General features: G+C 47.4%; 1 protein-coding gene across 18 annotated transcripts in view; it reads left to right on the plus strand.

Moving 5' to 3' along the window:
• PTK2B (protein tyrosine kinase 2 beta) overlaps positions 1 to 20,059 on the plus strand; it is a 123,421-nt gene that overhangs the window by 15,902 nt on the left and 87,460 nt on the right. The window contains exon 1 of one of the 18 annotated variants that reach the window (XM_070256594.1): positions 18,255 to 18,565. The exons of the other annotated variants lie outside the window; for them this stretch is intronic. The gene's annotated coding sequence lies outside the window, so the exon portion shown is untranslated. Of the gene's footprint in view, positions 1 to 18,254; positions 18,566 to 20,059 lie in introns of those variants that run through there. 18 annotated transcript variants of the gene reach the window in all.

Below are 20,059 nucleotides of genomic sequence, written 5' to 3' on the forward strand. Positions count from 1 at the left end.
GCTTCCACGTATGGATTTGCAGGGACACAAACATTCAGTCCATGACATCGTCTTTCCCAATTAAGCTATAAATCTTGGAGGTCACAGTTCTGGCGGCTGTGCCCCTGCTCAGGGGGTACTGTGGAGGAGGAGTTCAATCAGTTCAGTCTGCTGAATCACAGGGAAGGTCTGAAAAACAAACCAAAACAAACCAAGACCTGTTTACTTTGGCCCTCACCGGCCCCTCGTTCTTGACGTGTGTCCCCAAAGTCCGAGGAGATGGAGCAGAGAAGGCGTTTGCTGAACCCCATCCATGGGTTGGGATGGCTGGGTGCCAGAGCTGTCAACGGGCTCATCAGCCTTGAAAATAATTTGATTACTAATCTGTATCACTCAGGGAACTACCACCCCCAGAGCTGTATTAAGCATGTTTTCCTTAGGCAAAAAATGTGCTGCCTTTGGCATCCAAGTCAGCCTCAGGAATTTCATTTTGTGATTGATCCTTCCTTTTTTTTTTCTTTTTTGGCTCCTTCCTGTACTTCTTCAGATCTGCTCCTTCCAGGTCTCTCAGTGGACGTGCAGCCAGGCCCCCTCTCTGCCCTCTTCAACGCTCAAAAACCTTCCAGACAGCGTTCCTCTCCCCCAAGACTGTCTTGTAGTTCTCGCTGTTTTACCTCATTCTTCTCAAGTGAAGCTGCTGAGGCTCCCCAGGCTGAGGGGCCCCCTGACCTGAGGAGCTCACGTGAATCACAGAAGCCCCAGGTGACCCAGATCCGTCCCTGGGAGCCACTGCCCTTTGACAGGGCCACCCTGGAGGAGAGCCACAGCTCGCAGAGTGCGCCTTGAACAGGTCGTAGCTTATCTTCTCCACGGAGGGGCTCTTGTAACTGCCTCTCCAACCTCTACCTTGTTGGTTAACCTTGTCGCATGCCTTCTGGCCTTTTTCCCGTTTTTTTGGGTTCCTTCTTTGAGTGCTGTGACTAAAGGAAAATGCCCTAAATGTGAAGAAAGGACCCTTAGACTCAGTTCTTGACCCCATCCTTTGCTTTTCAGGAAAATGGCAAGCACATCAGCTCACTTCTCTGTGTGCCATCCCCCCCGCAACCCAAACACCCTCCCCTCCCCTCCTCCTCCCCTCCCAGCATAGACTTGGGCCTGATATTACCCGTCCCTTAAGTATGGAGCAATCGAGTCTCCCAGATGAGGCAGAGGAGCATTGGCTTGCACACAAACAATTCAGTCTCTCAGCGAACAGTGTTCATAATGGTCAGGAGCAAGCACTCAAACTCAAGGTGTGGCTCCTTACTTCCCAGTCATGTGGCTTCTAGCACATTCTTAACCTCAGCTTTTCTACACGCCAAATGGTGATAATAGCAGTGCTTTCCTTAAAGAGATATTGCGAAGATTAAAAAGAGGTAATATATTTACATACAGAAAGCACTCAGCATTGGTGCATTGCAAGTAATAAGTACTCGATACATTTAGCAATTATTCTTATCAATGGCATACACTATTAGGAGACAGAAATACCTGTAACTGAAAGGTGACCTGGGGCCCCAGCCCCTGTCTGTCTGATTACACTTGGCAGAAACACCAGCTCCACAGTTGATGGCAGCCAACGTCCTGCCCTAGGACCTCTGCCAGTTCTAGACTCACTTCCTGGTGCTTCTCACCACCTCTGTGCTCTCACATCTTTTTGTTTACATTCCCCCCAAGGCACAGAACTCAGCCCCTTCACCAGTTACTCCAAGAAGTCCAACCACACAGACCATGTGTGATTTTGTGGGCTTTACTGAAGAACTGGGGGAGGAGGAAGAGTTATGGAGCGGGTCAGAGCCCGTTGCATTCTGCTCTTTCTCCGTCTCCTGCCCCTCCTCCTGCCTTGCCTTGCCTTCCCACCTCCTCTTCCAGAGCAATGAACACATTATACCTGCCCAGGCTCCAGCAGCCTCACCTTCTAACTGCAGTGATTTAGTGGAGTGTTATCTTAGCCAGTTTGGGCTGCTATAACAAAATAGCACAGACAGGGTGGCTTATAAACAACAGACTTTTCTTCCTCACAGTTCTGGAGGCTGGGAAATCCAAGATCAAGGCAGGGGCAGATTCGGTGTTTGGTGAGAGCCTGCTTCCTAGTTCACAGACGACTATCTTCTCCCTGTGTCCACACGTGGTGGGAGGTGGGAGGGAGCTCTGTGAGGTCTCTTTTATAAGGGCACTAATGCCATTCATGAGGGCTCCACCCCCATGACCTAATCACCTCCCAAAGGCCCTGCCTCCTAATACCATCACCTTGGGGGTTATGATTTTCAACATATGAATTTGGTGGGGACACAACGATTCGGACTACAGCAGGCATATTTCTAAAAAAATACAGTTTTCTTCCTGGAGGAATTCTGTTACCATTGCCTAAGGGAATTAGAAACCTCATCATCTTTTACACATTTTTAGGCCAAGATGCTATGTCCTTGGGGCAGGACTGCCCATGCTGACGTGTGGGTAAGCCTCGAGCCGTGAGCAGCACGGTGAAGGAGGGGAGCTGCCCACCGCTGGAGGACAGAGTTTTGGTGGCTTGGAGAACAGTGTCTCTGGGAACAGACACCCATTCCCCATTCAGGCAAACTGAGCCAGGGCACGGGTTTCTGCTGCTCATGGAAGGAAGCGGTTGCTTTCCCAGACTGCGGACCTGATGTCTGATGATGAGACTCAGAAACCACTACACTGACTTTCTGATCAAACAAGTTGACGAGAGGTAGACACATTCTATTACATATAGTTGATTCAGGCACAAAACGCAAACAAAACCTATGACAACCGACACATATGGGAAGGTGAGTCAAGTAAAAATGTATATCCAGCTGCTGTGGGGGAGACCAGGAGCTCCTGACCCTGGAGGCCACAGTGAAGGCTCTGGGTGGGGAACTTTGAGAAGCCAGAGAGGCTCATGCCACTGGCTACAAAGTGATCGAGCCCGCCTGACACTCCATACCAAAGGTGTCCAAACTCCTCGGTCCCCAGAGTGGTATTCACTTCCCACACCTTTGCCGCAAGAGCTGTTTCTTTACCCAAATCCTCCTCCTTCCCTCTTGCTTTCTTGCTCTTCTTAGTCACCCTTTGAAATCCTCCTCAGCTTTCAATTGCGCCACCTCTGCGGGGCCTTCCTGAACTCCTCTGGCCTGTGGTCAGAATGAGTGGCCCTGTTCTTTCTGGTCTCCCAGCACACGGCTTTGGGTGACAATGGGCAGCCTCCTCCTTCGGACTCTCAGTGAGCCCTATAAGACAGTCTTTGCTGTTCTTAAATCCACTCTCAGCCCTGTCTGTGACTTACGCAATGTCTGGCACATGATAAGTTCTTCACATACCTTCTTATAAATCTATTCACTGCCATTCCAAAGTTGAGGAGAACTTGATTCAGCTACAAGTCTGGTCACTCAAGACCTTGGTATATATTATAGGTAGTTTGCCCAATTGCAGATGAGGAAGAAAGAGTTGAAGAAACAGGTTCGTGGATTGTTATTTTCACTCTATTCTCATAGAACTACTTGCTTTCTGCTCACCATGCTACTGTGAGTGATGAGGAAAGTGATGGAGAGTCTTCTTTAACCACAGAAAAGTGGAGCATCCCAAAGGACCAGAAATGCCCCCAGTGAACAAAGAATTATTTGGGGAAGGTGTGGGTAGACTGTTGAAGTCATCTAGTCCAAACTCCTTCTCATGGAGAAAGGTCTTCTTTTTTTTGAGCACCTCTGGAAAATATCTCATCCAGAGAACTCATCATTGTTGGAAATCTCTTGTTGCTAGATGGTTCTTCCTTTCACTGAGCTGAACTCTCTCTGAAACTCACCCACTGGTGCTAGAACTGCCCTCTGCAACAGCCGGGAAGAATGAGTGTTTTTCAATATGATGGCCCTCAAAGATAGAGACCACCCACCCTGTTATTCTCTGTTCCAGGCTTAACATAAAGAGCTGTTTCCCTTCCTCCTTGAGTGAGATGCTCTGCCTTTCTGGTTCTCCACTTTTGCACAAATGATTTGTCACCATCTTAAAATGTCACAGCCAGCAGTAGACATAACAGTTTACGAGAAATAAGACCTCTGAGCTGGTGGTTCCCAGCCTCTTCATCACTGCAGACTCCTGTCTTTCCCTTCTCCAAATGGACCTTTTGTTTAGAAATATTCTGCTAATTAAACTTAGTAAGTAAAACCCATCTACAAATCCCTCTAAGTTTGAGTTCCTCGGCCCAGCTGTCCTGGTCCCAGGATTCCTCTGCAGTTTGTCTCTGGTCTCCTCTCCCAGCCTTGCTTCTCATCATTCTTGTATTAGTCAGTTCACACTGCCATAACAAATACTACTGATTGGTGCCTTAAAAACAGACATTTATTTTCTCACGGTTCTGGAGGCTGAAAGTCCAAGATCAAGGTGTCCACAGGGTTGGTTTCTTCTGAGACTTCTTTCCCTGGCTTGTAGATGGTCATCTTATCCCAGTGTCCTCACATGGCCTTCCCTCTGTTCATGTCCTTGTCCTAATCTCCTCTTCTTATAGAGACACCAGTCATATTGGATCAAGGCCCACTCTAGTGACCTTATTTTACCTTAATTACCTCATTAAAGGTAAAAACCCTATGAATTGCAGCAAAGCACTGGCTGATGTAGCGCCAGAAGGTGAGAGGATAGCGCAAAAAGACCAGGCAGGTTCCGTCCTGCTGTACACAGGCTCTAGGAGTCGGAATGGACTCGACAGTGCTAATAACGAGAACCTCGTTTAAGCTGTGTCTCCAAACACAGTCCCATTCTCAGGTACTGGGGGTTAGGACTTCAACAAATGAATTGCGGGGGGCACAATTCAGCCCCAGGCATTCCACTTTCATCTAGATATGCTGGTTTTACCTACTCTTCTCAGAACACACCCTGCTTTTCATCTCTCATGCCTTTGTCCCTGCTGCCTCTTGCCCTGCCTCCCCCACTTCTCTTTCAAGGCCACTCTTCCACGAAGCTCTCGTGCCGAGTGGTTGTCTGGTCTATTTAGACACCCACAGAGATGGAGCATTCCCTTCCTCATGAACCAGCCCATTCTGCTTGGCTCAACAGCATCTCACCCTAGCAACATGGACCTGGAAAGGCCTCAAGTTTCACAAACCAAAGATGCTTTGCCTTCCAATTCAGATAAAATGATTTCCAGATAAATAAAATTACCTCTAGATAAAATAAGAACTGAGTAGCAAATGGAAAAAAACAAAAACTGAAATGTCCCAGAAGTTGAAAACTAATTAACCTGGTTGCCTGAAACGTGTCTACTCTGAGATACTGTTCTTGGGGAACAGTTTTAAGCAGAACTTGATCATCTTCCTATGCTGTGAATGTGCAAATGTTTCTTCATTTGTTCCCCGCAATTCAGGAGTATTGCAGTCTCCTGCACGTTCCCCCTGCAAGACAAGGCTCTCCTAAACTTCACCTGCCAAGATCCCTCGGTCAAAGCAAAGTCAACAGAGCTACTTTTCTTTCCACTCCACTCTGTGGCTCCTCCCCAGCACGCACATGCTCCAACACACACACCTCCTAGAGCATCAGGCTTGCGCATCGTCTTAATGCTGTTGCTTAGCAACCAGTGAGGGAAGTGTGATCGCACCTCCCAGCACTGTCCATGGAGCACTGCAGACAATACAAACAGTTCCCTGGTTTCTCTCTGCAGCTAAGAGGAAGGTAACTGTCAGAGGTGGCCAGCATTATGCTCCAGAGATATTGGCTCATCATCCGGGGGCTCAAATTGGTTGCTGCTTGGCTTTTACTTGGCATTGGGTAATGTCTTTGTGGGGGTGGCTGGGTAGGTGGTTCTTGAAGGGCCGGATCTCTCTGCTTGCACTTGTTCTCAGGATGCCTGTGATGCAGGCGGGGCAGCTTGCAGAATCCTCCCTGCTCCCACGCATCCTTGCCCTGCAGCAAGTCCCTGTCCCCTCAACCGCCACATTCCCCACGGTCTCTTCCATTTGGAGGTTGTTCTTCAAGTGCTGGCCCTGCCCTGTTTGCCCCGTCCCCCCTTGCAGCCCTGTGGTTCTTCCAGTCCCTGATCCCTCTGCTTTTCAGATGCTCCTCCATGCTGCTGGACAGCCCCCAGCCCCTCAGATCAGCCATGTCCCTCCCCCACCCCTGTCCCTTACATCCCAGCCTCAGACCACTGGGCAAGATGCCACACAAGTGGTCTGAGGCCCACCTCCTTCTCTCTATTGGTGTTCTTATCAGAGACTGGATCCTGTGACTTGGAATTCCAGGTGTCATGTAGCATGAAGGAGTAGAGAAGGCGAGAGTCTGGAGTCTGAAGACATATATTCCAGTTCCAGAGCCTTTCTTTTTTTGTTGGCTATGTGATTTAGGTCAAGTTTCTTTAATTTCTTTAAGTCTTTGTTTTCTAAGGGGATTGGAATATTTGCCTTCCTGGGCTATTATGACAATTATGTGAAGTAACGAATAGAAAGAACCCAGCAAAATACATAGCATGCAGTTGGCAAACTCTATTCCCTTCCTCTCCTGCCATCTCTAGCTCTTTATTCTTCCTTTGGAAGCTGCTCTTCCTCAAGCAAAACCAATTTTCTGGTTGGATTCCCAAGAGGCAATGCCAAGCAATCACAAGAACGCTGGGCTGAGGGGCGGAGGGGCAGCTCTAAGTCTACGGCATGGTACTTCTGCCCTCGACAGCCCTGAGGTTCCTTTTGTTCACCTGTAACATGGAGCTAAGAACACCTGACTTGTCTAATGCACAGAGTTGCTGTAAAGCTCAAAAGAGATAATAGGTGCCAGTATCCTTTACACATTTCAAAGTGTTTTACAAATTTTAGAGATAAAAATTATCTTGGAAAACCTGGTTCTATTTCCGGCCCCCGCCCCCCCCCCCCCGTAAAAAGGAAGGAATTGGATTCTAAAATATCTAAAGCCCCCTTAAATCCTAAAATTATAGCAAACTGAGAGATGGCAGTCACCTCCCTCTAAAGGCCTCAATGGATAGAACAGAATCCTTCACAGACAGTATTTGTCTTGTGGCTATAAGAATAGATTACAGTGATACTTCCACTCTCTAATCGCTGGGGCCCCATGACCAAGATGACTGGTTATCACCTAGTCAAAACTCAGCCCAGGAATGTTCTAGAGGCTTCTAGTTCTGGCTTGGGAATGTATAGAGCTCTGTCCTTTCAATAAGGAAAACAAATGAGTCAGAACATGCCCCAGGCATGATAGAGGTACGAGAGATGCAATTACTAATGTAGGTGTTTGAAGTTTATGTCATGAATACTTCCATGACGGTTGTGTGTTTAGTAGTGGCCTGAAAAACAGTTGAATTTGCAAATGGAGGGTATTTGAAGCAAAAGATATTAAAGTGTGTAACATCAGTAATTTACAGCAAGTTAAATAAAAGTGTGACCAACAAATAGAATTTGAATGTTATTGAAATCTTGAAGATTGGAGGTCTGGCCAAGGATGAACAAAGATGCCAGAGACACTTGAATTCTCTTCAGTGAGACCTACCCATCCTCCAATCCCATGAAAAGATGAAGAGAAAAGATGAAGGGAAAGATGAAGAGAGCCTTCTGTTAAAAAGGTGGGAACTACTACTTCATGATAAAGTTGCAAGAGGTTGGATATGGCACAAGTGTCAATGGTTAACCACATTACCGCTAACTTTTTAAAATTAGAGATATTTAGTTTGGCAACAGTGCGGAGACAGATTTGATCTCTGTTATGACTGGACCCATGGAATAATTAGTCATAGAATCAGAGAATGTTAGGCTGGAAGTGACCTTGGCAATCGCCCAGCCCGGTCCCACCCCTTTATTAACAAACGAGAAAATAGCCCGTTAACAGTAGTTAACTTGGGATTGCAGAAATGTGGGTGATTGTTATTTTCTCCATTGCTTCTTTTACTTTCCAAATAAAAACACAAAAATAAGAAAACAGGAAAATGACTTGCCTAAGGCCCTGCAGCACTGTGGAGACTGAACTTGCCTAGCCCCCAAATCTGTTGACTTTCTTCTCCCGCTTGTCCCAGGGGGATTCCATCTGAGGCCAGAACTGAGTTTCCAAAAAGACATTTCACAATAAGAATGTAATCATGCCACCAATTAGTCTTCTCAGTTTCAAATTTAACTTTAAATTATCAGCATTTTATAATTTCCAGGGTAATTTCAAAAGCATTCTCTTCTGCATAAAACATAGACTTACTCTATGGGGACTATTAAAAATAAAATGTCAGTTGTAAGCAAATCTCTCCAAACACACCTGGTTCTATAGGGTTAAAACCACCTTCGGAAGGATAATGTGAAAATAGAACCTGTGTTTGATTTTCTTAACCCACATCCTACGCAGCCCATCCACTTGAGGAAAGAGAAACACTGTGAACAGGGTGGTACGAGCTGTGTGAATGCCATCCCCCGCACAGGCTCCTGTCTACAGCTTTTGTTCCCATGGTCTCTTCAATAAATATGACTCAATCTGCTGTATGGGCTCCACTTCCCCTGGGCAGGGAACTGACAGCAACGCTCTGCTGTTCCCGTCGTGGGTGACTCAGGGGGCACACTCAGGGGCCCCAGTGGTTAGGCGGCCTCTCTCCCCAGCCAACCAAGCTCCCTTCTGCTCTTCTGAGCGCAGAGATCCCCGACCCTTCCCAGCTTCCAAAGTGCTCACTAATTAATACGGGTGGTGTCTCCCCACTCCCCCCATTTTTAAAAAAGGTACTGTACACTTATCTTGACAAACTGCCAAAGTGCTTTTCTCATCTACCTACTCATCTATAGAATTTGTAGTCTCCAGCATAGGCGTGATACACAGAAGGCCAAGTCGAGGTCAAAATGTGTTCCCGTGAACAATGAAAACAAAAGACAGGAAAAGCTTTCCAACCACCTCTCCTCTTCTAAATGCTTGTCAGAGCAAGAATATGATATACTTCGTGTGCACAGGGACAAGTCGTCTGAACCAGCCCACACTTGAGAACCTGTTTGGGCTGTAAGAGTCAACTGAGATGGGAGTTTTAATTTATTTGGATGCATGTTGTTCTGAACTCAAGGGGATAGTGAAATTCCAAGGATTTTCTGTAACAAGAACAACAAAAAAGCAATGAATCAGAGGCATGGGGTCCCCTTCCACTAAGCCAGCTGAAGCCACAGGCACCTCAAGGAGATGGAAAAGTGGAGAACTGCATGCTCGTCGACTGCTGATCTAGTCTCAGGATTACAGGGGATTTAATTCCAAAAATATTTACATAGAACCCACCACGAAAGAGGCTCAGAAGGTCTATAGCACAAATTTGCCATGAGCTACACATCCATAGGGCTGTTAATGTTGGAGGCTGTGTTCTATCAGATGCCCAAGAGAAAGACGATGGAGAAACACCATGTCAAGCCAAGATGTCACCCTTAGTTTTGGGACACGGCATGGCATGTGCTGTCCAAGAAAGTGCTGTTGTTTGCCAGGACATCTTGGATGCAGCGCCTGTTGCTTGCCAAACTACTGTAGAATTTTTCTCCCTCCTTCTCCTTTCTTTTCATGGGATTGGAAGGGCCCAGTTTGGCCTAATTGTACATGTTGACCTGTGAATATAAGTAACCTGAGCTTCTTTTTTTTTTTTCCTTTTTCTCCCCAAAGCTCCCCGGTACATAGTTATGTATTTTTAGTTGTGGGTCCTTCTAGTTGTGGCATGTGGGATGCTGCCTCATCATGGCCTGATGAGCAGTTACATGTCCGCGCCCAGGATCTGAACCGGTGAAACCCTGGGCCGCCGAAGCAGAGCACACGAACTTAACCACTCGGCCACAGGGCCAGCCCCAGTAACCTGAGCTTCTAATGCATTCACTCCCACGTGCTCTCTCTCTCTCACATACACACACACGGATACACTCATACTTTGGTCACCACAGCACATCCCCATATCTTCCCTGTAATGGCAGATCAGACCAAGACCAGCACTGGAAAAATGAGGCACTTTGGTAGTAGGGTTGTTCTAATGGGATGCTGCCTTGGGGATGTGATTTCCCACTGTTCAGCTGCCTAAGGATGAATAGCCTGGGAGTTCTAACTCCTCAAACCTTATCAATCACTTAGACCTGACCAAGGGTGGCCTTGGAAGATGTTCCCCAAGAGCAGAAGGAATACAGCATCAGCAGAAAAGGGCCTACAACTGAGGAAGGAGTGAGAAAAGGGAGGTACCGCCCAACCGATTTTGTCATGGTCAGCACGCTTGTAGCTGTAGATGACAGAAACCCCAACAAGGATTCGCTGGCTCACACAGCCAAACTAAGGGAAGATTCAGGAAGCAGCTAAACTCAGAGACAACTGGAGCTGGGGACACAGACGCAGCCAAGTGTCTCTGGGTCTGCTCCTCTGGCTGTTGCTGGATGTTGGCTTCATTCTTTCAGAACAACTTCTGCAAAAGGCAGAGGGCATAGCTAGTAATTGTGCCCAAGCTCTCATCCATAGCCTTCTCAGCCACCAGAGAAAGCTTCTTTCCCTAAGCTAAAGTTTACAAAATGCCAAAGAAGAGCTCTGATTGGTTTGCCTAAGATTGTGTGTCCATTTCTGGACCACTCCCCCTGGCCGGGAGGGTGGAGCACCATGTTCACCAGAGCTTGGGTAATACATCCCATCTTGTGGTCCAGACCAAGGGGAGGAGGTAGATGAGATGGTCTACCACGATGGGCAGCTTCCACCGGAAACACCCGGTTGCTAGGGGAGGAGGAAGAGTTCCCTGCAAAGACAGCAAGTGAAATTCTCTGAAGAAGGGGGAGGAGGTATTACAGGCAGACAAAGCAATTGAGATCCTCTGCAATAAATTTGCAAGCTTTGATTATGTAGCAGTTTCTGATCTGTGGCTAGCCGGTCTGTGTGTCTGTTGGGAGGAACTTGAGAAATGGAAGGAAATGGCGACATCTAAAATGCTTGGGAATTGGCAATGTATAATTACATAATAGCTGAGAACTAAATAAAACTTTGCAGAAAGAACAGGCAGCAAGGTCATGAATTATACGTCAATAAATCGTTTACATACTCCTGGGCTGTTTGACAACAATTATTATATGAAAGAGATAACTGAGCTGGACTTCCTGGTCGTGTTGCCCTGCCTGTAGGATTTAACAGGCCAATTCATGTGTTTATTGGTTGGTCTTTCTTTCCTGGGCTTGCAGACTTCAGTATTAGTGACTATCATCCCCCAGAATCAGCCCTGATTTTCAAGAATAACATTTTTACTTTACTGTGTGTGTCTGACATTGAAAAACCACCTTGCCCCTCAGTCTTGAGTGAATGGTGTTCGTAGAGTAAATGGCTATTTTTGATTCTGCCTCTTAACTCTCCAGACTATACTTTTCCCTTGTTCAAAAGGAGTCTTAACGCTTTAATACTCCGCTGGTGGGTGCATAATAATGGCCTCCCAAGATGTCTATGTTTTAGTCTGTAAACCTGTGAATATGTTAACTTTCATGGCAAAAGAGACTTTGCAGATGTGATTAAGATAAGGATTTTGAGATGGGGAGATTATCCTGGATTATCTGGGTGAACCTAATGTTATCTCAAAGGTCCTTATAAGAGGGAGATAGGAGAGTCAGAGTCAGACAAGGTGACATGACAATAGAAGCAAAAGTCAGAGAAAGAGAGAGTAGACGATGCTAGTTTGCTGGCTTTAAAGATGGAGGAAGGGACATTGAGCCAATGAATGCAGGCAGCTTCTAGAGCCAGAAAAGTCGAGGAAAAGGACTCTCCCCTAGAACCTCCAGAAGGAGCACGGCCCTGCTGGCACCTTAACTTGGGGACTTCCGACCTTCTGAATTGGAGGATAAATTTGTGTTGCTCTAAGTTTGTGGTAATTTGTTACAGCAACAGTAGGAAACTAATACAACTGCCTTTCTGGAAAGCAACTAGGCAACGTACTCAGAGATATAAAAGAATTTATGCCTTCTGACTCAGTCTTTCTACTTCTAGGACTCTCTCCTAATGAAACAATCAGATATGTGGAAATGTACTGATATGTTAAGATGTTCATTACAGTATTATCTATAATAGAAAAACCTTGGAGCCACCTGAAGGCCCTACTGGTAGTCTCGTCTTTATTACAGTTGCGACATTGTTCACGTAACAAAACACGGCCCACTGGATGATGGCCATCCTTCTTTACGATGTTGCTTCAAGAATGTGTTGTAATCACAGGTGGGGATGTCCTCACGACTGTGAGGACAGCATTGATGTCAATCTACTGACTCAGCAAATGCTGGTTGAGCATCCTCGATCTTGCGCCAGAGCTGGAGGCACAGAGGCAAAGGACACACGTGGGACTTGGGGGAGCTGTGGGAGCCAGATTGGTGGTTATCAACACAAAGACTTCTCAGAAAAGGTGATGTTCCACTTAAAACTTATAGGGTCAACAGGAATGAACAGCAGCTGAAAAGTCAATTCATAGAGTGCAGTCCTTTCCTCATTCTGTGCACGCATAGTAACTGAGAATGGAAGAGATCCTGGCTGCTCACTGGGAATTCTGAGGGCTCTGCGGCCTGAAGCAAGACTAGCCCTCTTGTTAAAGAGCTACAGTCAATAACAAAAAACTAGAAACCACCCAGATGTCCTTCAATGGAGGACTGGTATGTCCATACAATCAAATAGTACTCAGCAGCACAAAGGAATGGACGATTGATACATGCAGTAACCTGGGTGGATCTTAAGGGCATTATGCATGGTGAAAAAAAGTCACTCTCAAAAGGTTTGGTACTGTATGATTCCAGTAATGGAACACTCTTAAAAAGGCAAAACTATAGAGATGGAGAACAAATTAGTAGTTGCAGATGGAGGGCGAGTGTGACTATGAAGGGGTAACACAAGGGAATTTCTTCATGGTGATGGAACAGTTCTGTATCTTGATTGTGAAAGTAGTTACACAATCGGATATGTGGGATAGGATTACATAGAAGCGCGTGCACACACACACACACACACACACACACACAAATCCATGTAAAACATGGTGACCTGGAATCAAGTAGTATACCAATGCCAGTCCCTGCTTTTGATGTTGTACTAAAGATCTCGCCTTTAGGGGAAGGTGGGTCAAGGCTACACAGGACTCTGGGTGTTATTTTTGCAAATTCCTGTGAGTCTATAATTATTTCAAAATTAAAAAATTAAAAAAATAGCTACAGACTAAATTCTCTCTGTCTGATAACACTTCTGTCCCCAAGAATTTTCTCACCACTCAAGTCGTTCCAGGTCCATTTCAATTGGCGTTTGAATACCTCTTAGTTCCCCCATCACTTCTAGACATCTGCTCATGGCCATGTAGGATGAGGAAGTGATGCCAACAAATGACAGCAGAGGAGAATGGAAAACTCATTTCCTCCCAGATCTCCAGCGCACTGCACTCCCTGTGCCTACCCCCTCCCCCTCAACAACTATCGGGAGCATCATGCCCAACCGCCAGCCTGTAAAGAGATTGGCTGCGTTTGGGAGACACCCTGGCGGTGTTGTGAGAGCCTGGCTTTCTTCTCTCTCCTTTGCCAACTCTGGATGAGGGAGGGGGAATGGCAGGCAGACTGGAGAGAGAAGCCTTTGTTGAAGGGGAGATATGGGTGGGGTGAAGAGACAGCTAAGATTAAGAGACATAGCAGAGTCTGTGCTCCGGCACAATAGAAAAAGCATGGGCTCAGGGTATTATCTGAATTCATTCATTTATCCAGCAGGTGTCTTTGTCTGCTCAGCTGCTATAGGAAAAATACCACAGCCTAGATGGCCTAACCAACAAACATTCATTTCTCACAGTTCTGGAAGCTGGAAGTCTAAGATCAAAGCACTGGCATATTCTGTGTCTGGTGACAGCCTGCTTCCTGGTGCACAGCTGTCTTCTCTCTGTGTCCTCACATGGTAGAAGGAGCAAGGGAGCTCTCTGGGATCTCTTTTATAAGGACACTAATCCCATTCATGAGGGCTCCACCCTCATGACCTAATCACCTCCCAGAGGACCCAGCTCCTAATATCATCGCCTTGGGGGTTAGGATTTAATGTATGAGTTTTGGGGAGACACAAACATTCCGTCTAGAGCAGCAGGTATTTATCAAGTGCCTGATCTGTGCTACACCTGGTGTTACATGCTAGGAATACAGGTACATGGTCCCTGGCCTCATGGAGATTACATCAGATGGTGTGAATTCAAGCTCTGTTGCTCACCAGTCTTGTGACCTCTGAAAAGTGACATAATATCTTTGAATTTCAGTTTCTTCTCTGCAAATTGGGGCTACTAACCCAACCTCATTGGATTTCTGTGAGGTTTCCTGAGATGGAGTGTAAGAGCTTTAGCACAGTATCTTAAATGTAGTAGGTGTTCAGGTTTTCATTCATTCTCACTGTCCTCTCTCTTCGCTCCTCCTCTATATGGACTGCTCAGAGCCATTTGGATTCCCCCAGGCAGCACAGACTGCGGACACACCTCAGTCCTGTCACTTCAGTGGAACTGAATGCTGGGCCGTCTGCACAGTTCTGGAGAGCTCAGGCCACAGGAATTTGGGAAGGAGGAAGTGCTTTTAGTATTTCTGTTAATTTTTGCTTTATATGTTTAATTCTCTGTGTTTTGATGTGCTTATTATTGTATCATCTTGGTAAATCTTTCCTTTTTAAGATCACTCTTCCTCATTATCATATTCTTAATTTTTTTCTTCAAACCTAGATTATTTATTTTACATATTGATATCAACTTTCTTTCGTTTAGTAATCATCTGGTTTATATTTTTTCATTCCCTTATTTCCAGCTTTTCTATATCTTAATGTTTTAGTTTTGTTTCTTATAAACTACATATAGCTGGATTTGTAAAAAATTGAGGCAAAAATCATTGTCTTTTTTTTAAAGCTTGTTTTGTTTTTTAAGACTTCTAGTATATCTGGTACCTTTCTACTGCGTTATTTCCTGTTTGCCATGCTTTATTTTTGCCTTCCTCTCACTTTATCGCCTTTCTTTGGATTGATTGTGTTTCTTTTATTTCCTCCGTTTTCACCCTCCTGGTTCAGAAGTTTATATTACAGTTCCGTTATTTTAATGGCTTTTGCTCATTTTAACCTGTTACTTGAGTTGGAAGTCTGCCCTTGGTCCATGTCATTGTCCTGCCCACAGCAGAAGGATTTGCTGGCACTGACTCACCTTTTTCCTCCCATCTTCCAAGCTATTACAGACCAGTATTTTAACATTACATTCTTTTCAAAATTCTCTCTCCAAATTTAGCCATTAAGATTATTATCGTGGACTTCTCACACCTTTTTTTCTCTATTTAAATATTTCAAATATGCCTTTTGTGTAAAGTCCTGAATTATCCTATTAACTTCAGTTCTCGATTTTCTAGTCTATAATTTGCACCGGCTGAGCCTTCCTCAAGGCTGCTGTTTGCCTGTGTGGTTTGTAATTTTGAGTCGTGTGTCTGTGTCTGTGGGGAGGGGGAATTCCCAGGTATTTCTGATTGTGGAAATGTCCTACAGAATTTTGCTTTTTATTCTGCCTGAATCACTTGTCAGCATTTCGAGATTTGTCTTATTTTATTACTTGGATTAGAATTCCCACTGCACTTAAGGAGAACGGCATAGGCTTTGGTTTTTCATTTCATTTCTTTCTTTTTTTAAGTGGGCCCCAGGCAGAGGTCAAGCTCCTCACCTCCATGGGCTGGTGGACCGTGTTTCCAGGGCCCATCGCACTGTGAGGACAGCTGTTCATTCTCTGTGCTCAGTCCCCGCCTCACGAGAATCTGAAGCCGGATGACACCACCCTGCATGGATGTGACCCCAGCCCCTGGCCCTGGGGTCTCCACAGCCTTAGCTCCCATTCACGGTTCTGGATGTGAGACCCTCAGTTTCTGATACCTGAGAAGTTCCTCTTTCCAGCTTGGGTGTGATTGTTATGTTTTATCCAGCGTTTGTACACTCTCGGAGAGGGGCGGGCCCGGTCTGCGTTAGGTCAATCCCTCACAATGACTGTGAATCACACGATCTCTCCTTACACTGGCGGAAGCTCCCCTTCATTTTCTCAGTCAGCAAATGTCGCTGAGTCAACTAGACTCTGGGGCACAGCGCTGGGTGAAGAGATTCCATCCGCCCTGGCCACTCAAAGCGTAGCATCCAAAGAGGAGGCAGACTCGAATCAGGCGTCTAAAGAGTCACTGTAAATTTGCAACTCTGGCAAACGCGGCTGAGGAGAGAGACGTTGTTCTACCGCGGTGGGTGCTCCAAGTGGGGCCTGACTCAGCCAACGGTCAGGAAAGGAGAAGCAAGATGTCACAAAGGCCAGAGGACAGCCTAAGGAGGGTTTAATTGCATGGGGCAGCATTGTGGCCAGGGCCCTCCCTCCCTCTTCAGTGTGTGAGCCGGATCTGAGCTGGGAGCTGACTTTCTGCCCGGCCAGGTAGCAGGAGTCCAGTGTGATCAAACCCTACCCTGGTGGGGTCGATGTGCGGGTGCATGGCAGGAGGCAGGATTTCCCCTGGCACGATGCCCTAAAATGCTGTGAACTACCCCCAAATGATGCTATATATGCTGTGAACTAGAAAAAAAAAGGGGATCTGAAAGACTTGTCTACAGAACATTGCACCTGGTGTATTCTAACTAGTGGAGATGCGGATGAGGGGCTAAAACTGTATTTCTCTTGCCCTCTGGGTCTAGGGTTGAGGATTTCTTCTCCTTCGCGATGATGACCAGAATAAAAGGCCCTCTATTATTCTCTAAATCAAACTTTTTGGTCATTCAAATAGCCAGTGGGGTGATGAGGGAAGGGCAGGGAGGTTGGGTTTTTTAAAGGAAAGAGCCCTGAGTGAGGAAAGCCACAGCCCACTCTCCCTCTGACTTCCTGGGGGGACCCTGGGTAAGGAGTGCGTGGGAGCCAGGCCCCACTCTGTCACACTAGGAGGTTGCACTAAGGGAGCTGGAGGGCCCCTTCTATCTCTGCGAGCCCAGATGGTCTCCCCGGGGAGGTGGGTGCTGCTGAGGCCCCAGCTGCCCTGTGTTTCTAGGTCTCCAGTGAGGTACAGTCCCTTGGGCCTCTGTACCCAGAGTCACCTTGCTCACCTCCCCACCCCCACTTCCTGTCACTGATGACCCCAACGATCCAGTACCCTCCCTCAGGAAGGTTTCTCATCCTCAATCCACCTTTGCAGCCAGCACTGCCCAGTTGTGCCAAGAAAATGCAACCTCTGCGTCATGAAAAGGTCATAAACGAGGTGCTGAGTGTGTGCCGACTTGGTGTTTACTAATCTGCCCGGGCCGGGGCAGTGGGACACGGAGGCCCTGGTCTCCCTTTGGAGCTTCCTTTTATGGACACAGATTGCTGACTGACCCTGGCAGGCCTGTTCCACTCCAGGTCTGGCCCCAACCTCCTATCGTTCTGCTGACCTAGGTCATAACCTGAAGGCAGGGTTGAAAAGTGAAGCCTGTGGCAGTGCCAGCACCCTGTGCCTCCCGGGGCCTCGTCTCCCTCCCCTTCCTGCCCTCCTGGCCAACCTGTTCTCCCCTTTCCACTTCCTGGGTGTGATTCACCCAGCCAGAGGCTCCCTCTCAGCGCGGCAGGTATGTGTCATTTCCTTCTGCTGGCGAGACCCAGGCTCTCAGTGTCCTCTGGCCCCTGTGACTGGGCTAGTCTGATTGAAAAGCCTTGAAGAGTTAGACTCCTAAGCCTGCAGCAGCAGCCTGGTGGGAATTTGCTGTTGGGGTGAATTTTTCACCTGTGGGAGGCTTTCTATGTTTCCCCTGAGAGATGTTTGGGAGAAAAAGGGGACTGGGACAGTCTGTTTCATCCTGTTCTCTGCCACTCGGTCACTACCCATCCCTCCTTTCCTGGCATCTTTGGCAAACCAGCACCCCCACCCCCACTGCCACCCCCTAGAACTGTGGGGCTTTCCCCTCAACTTACCCCACCAGGACTTCCCGGGGACCCTTTGGCCTTGTAGGCAACCCGTTTGTAGCAGCCCACCGCGCACTGAGGAGGCTAGCAGGGTGATCAGAGGCCTGTGGTTGGACAGGGGGACCCAGCCTCACACTGGGTCCCATCATTGGCCATCTTAGTGCTTCTCTCTCAGAGGAGCTCTGTCAGAGCAGAGTGGGAGTGAACGTGCAGGTGAAGAGCCGTTCCCACGTGAAATCTAGAACCACTTGGTGGGAAGTGCAATAAGTGCTGGCATGTCACCGCTCTGCCAGCATTGTCCCACTTCTTTGTGGCAAGGACTACACACGATGCCCACGTGGCCAGAGTTGGCTGGGATATCGGCTCCGGAGTCAGGTCTGCCTAGGGCAGCAGCCTCTCCTGCTCTGCTCACGGTGGAAAATGGGTAAAAGCACAGGGTGCCCCATTGACCCTGGGAGAATCCCCCTCTTGGGGTAGGGACTAGGATACAGGCCAGCTCATTCTATCAGGCCATGGCGCTTCTGTGGTCTTGGACTCAGTCCTGGGAGCGCCATCTTGAACTAGTGGGAAGAGCTTGCTGGAAGCATCTAGGGAGATGAAGGATCTGAAGCTCGAGTCTTGTGAGGACTATCTGAAGGACTTGAAGCACGTAGGCTGGAGAACACCCAGAGGAGCAGATGAGCTGTTTTCCAGGATGGAAAGGTCAGTAGGTGAACGTAAGACGTGTTTTGTTATGTGTGTGCCCAGAAGACAGACCCAGGAAGTTACAGAAAACTGTATTTGGGCTGAATGTAAAAGAAGGCTTTCTTATAATTACAGCTCTGAGCAATGGAACAGGCTGCTAAAATTTTGAGGTAGTGAGTTCCGTATCACTCAGAGAATTCAAGCAGAAGGTGGCCCAGAGGTAACTTCTGCGCTGCGCTGAAGTTTGGATGGCATGATCTCTGACAGCTCTTCCCTCTCTAAGCCTCTGTGAGTCTGATTTGGGTCTAACTCTGCCCTTTCTTCCAACTCCACAACGCTCCCGTAGCAAATCTCCATCTGTCTCATCACGGACCTCCTCCCCTGAGCAGGACAGAGGCACACAGTCTGGCCAGTGCCTGGGGTAGGCTGTGTGACGGCTCTTGGCAGAAGCCCCAGAAAGGTCAGCCACATGCTGAGCTGGTACAGTCACTAAGCGTTTCTGTTACGTGTTTCTGTGAATTCTTTCTGGTTGTCTCACCCACCCCCAGTTCTGTGGGTCAAGATTACTCTCCTTCGTGCTGCAGATGAGGAAGTAAGGAAATACCCAGGCTACTGCAGGGCTAAGATTAGACCCAGAGCCTACCCTTCTGTCCCTGACGCCGCTTGCAGAGTGCCCCACGCTGTCCACACACCCTACATACATCCACGAGTTGAATTCTTACGGCAACTCTGAAACAGCTGCATTATCATCCAATTTTGCAGAGGAGGAAAGCAAGGCTCAGAAGAGTTGGAACTGTGTCTGCAACACAACTAGTAAGGGACAGAGCTATGCTGTTAGCTCCTGCTAGCACTAAAGGGCATCCCATGGGTGTGCAAGGAGAGGGCCCCACGCAGCTGCAGAGCATGTACCCTAGGGGATTGGGCCTGGGCCATTCAGTTCAACACTGCTGGGTAAATGATGGCCTACTCCATACATGCGAGGTCTGTGCTAAATGTCACTGGGGAAAAAGGTGTAGACAGTACTATTGCCAGCTTATGAGAAACCTGTGGTCCGAAGAGTGAGCATAGCATGTTCACAACAAGCAAGATGTACCAAATTGGGAGCAAGAGCTCATCTTATTGAGGGATGGAAAGGAAAGCTTCATGACAGAGATGGAAGCTGAAGTGGCCTTCCTGAAAAGGAACCTTAGAAAGGTACTTACTGGGGCATGAGAATGGGAGACATAGCATTTAGTGAGTGCCACAGGGACCAAACAGAATTGGGCCCATGAATTCTTGAGCTACTGTTAAGTAAGTGTGATTGATTTTCTCATTTTCTCTACCCACCCACAGATGGCCCAGCCCCAAACAGAACTTTCCATCCTCCTTCACTGGGCTACTAATTCCTGTGGATTCCACCTCAGACACCTCCCTTTATCTGTCCTTATTGTTACCTCCCATCCAGGGTAAGACTAATTCTTCTTGCCTAAATGGATGTGTCAGCCACCAACTTGCTGCCCCTAAGGTGTGTCC

The sequence above is a fragment of the Equus caballus genome, chromosome 2, assembly GCF_041296265.1.
Source record: "Equus caballus isolate H_3958 breed thoroughbred chromosome 2, TB-T2T, whole genome shotgun sequence".
NCBI lineage: Eukaryota > Metazoa > Chordata > Mammalia > Perissodactyla > Equidae > Equus > Equus caballus.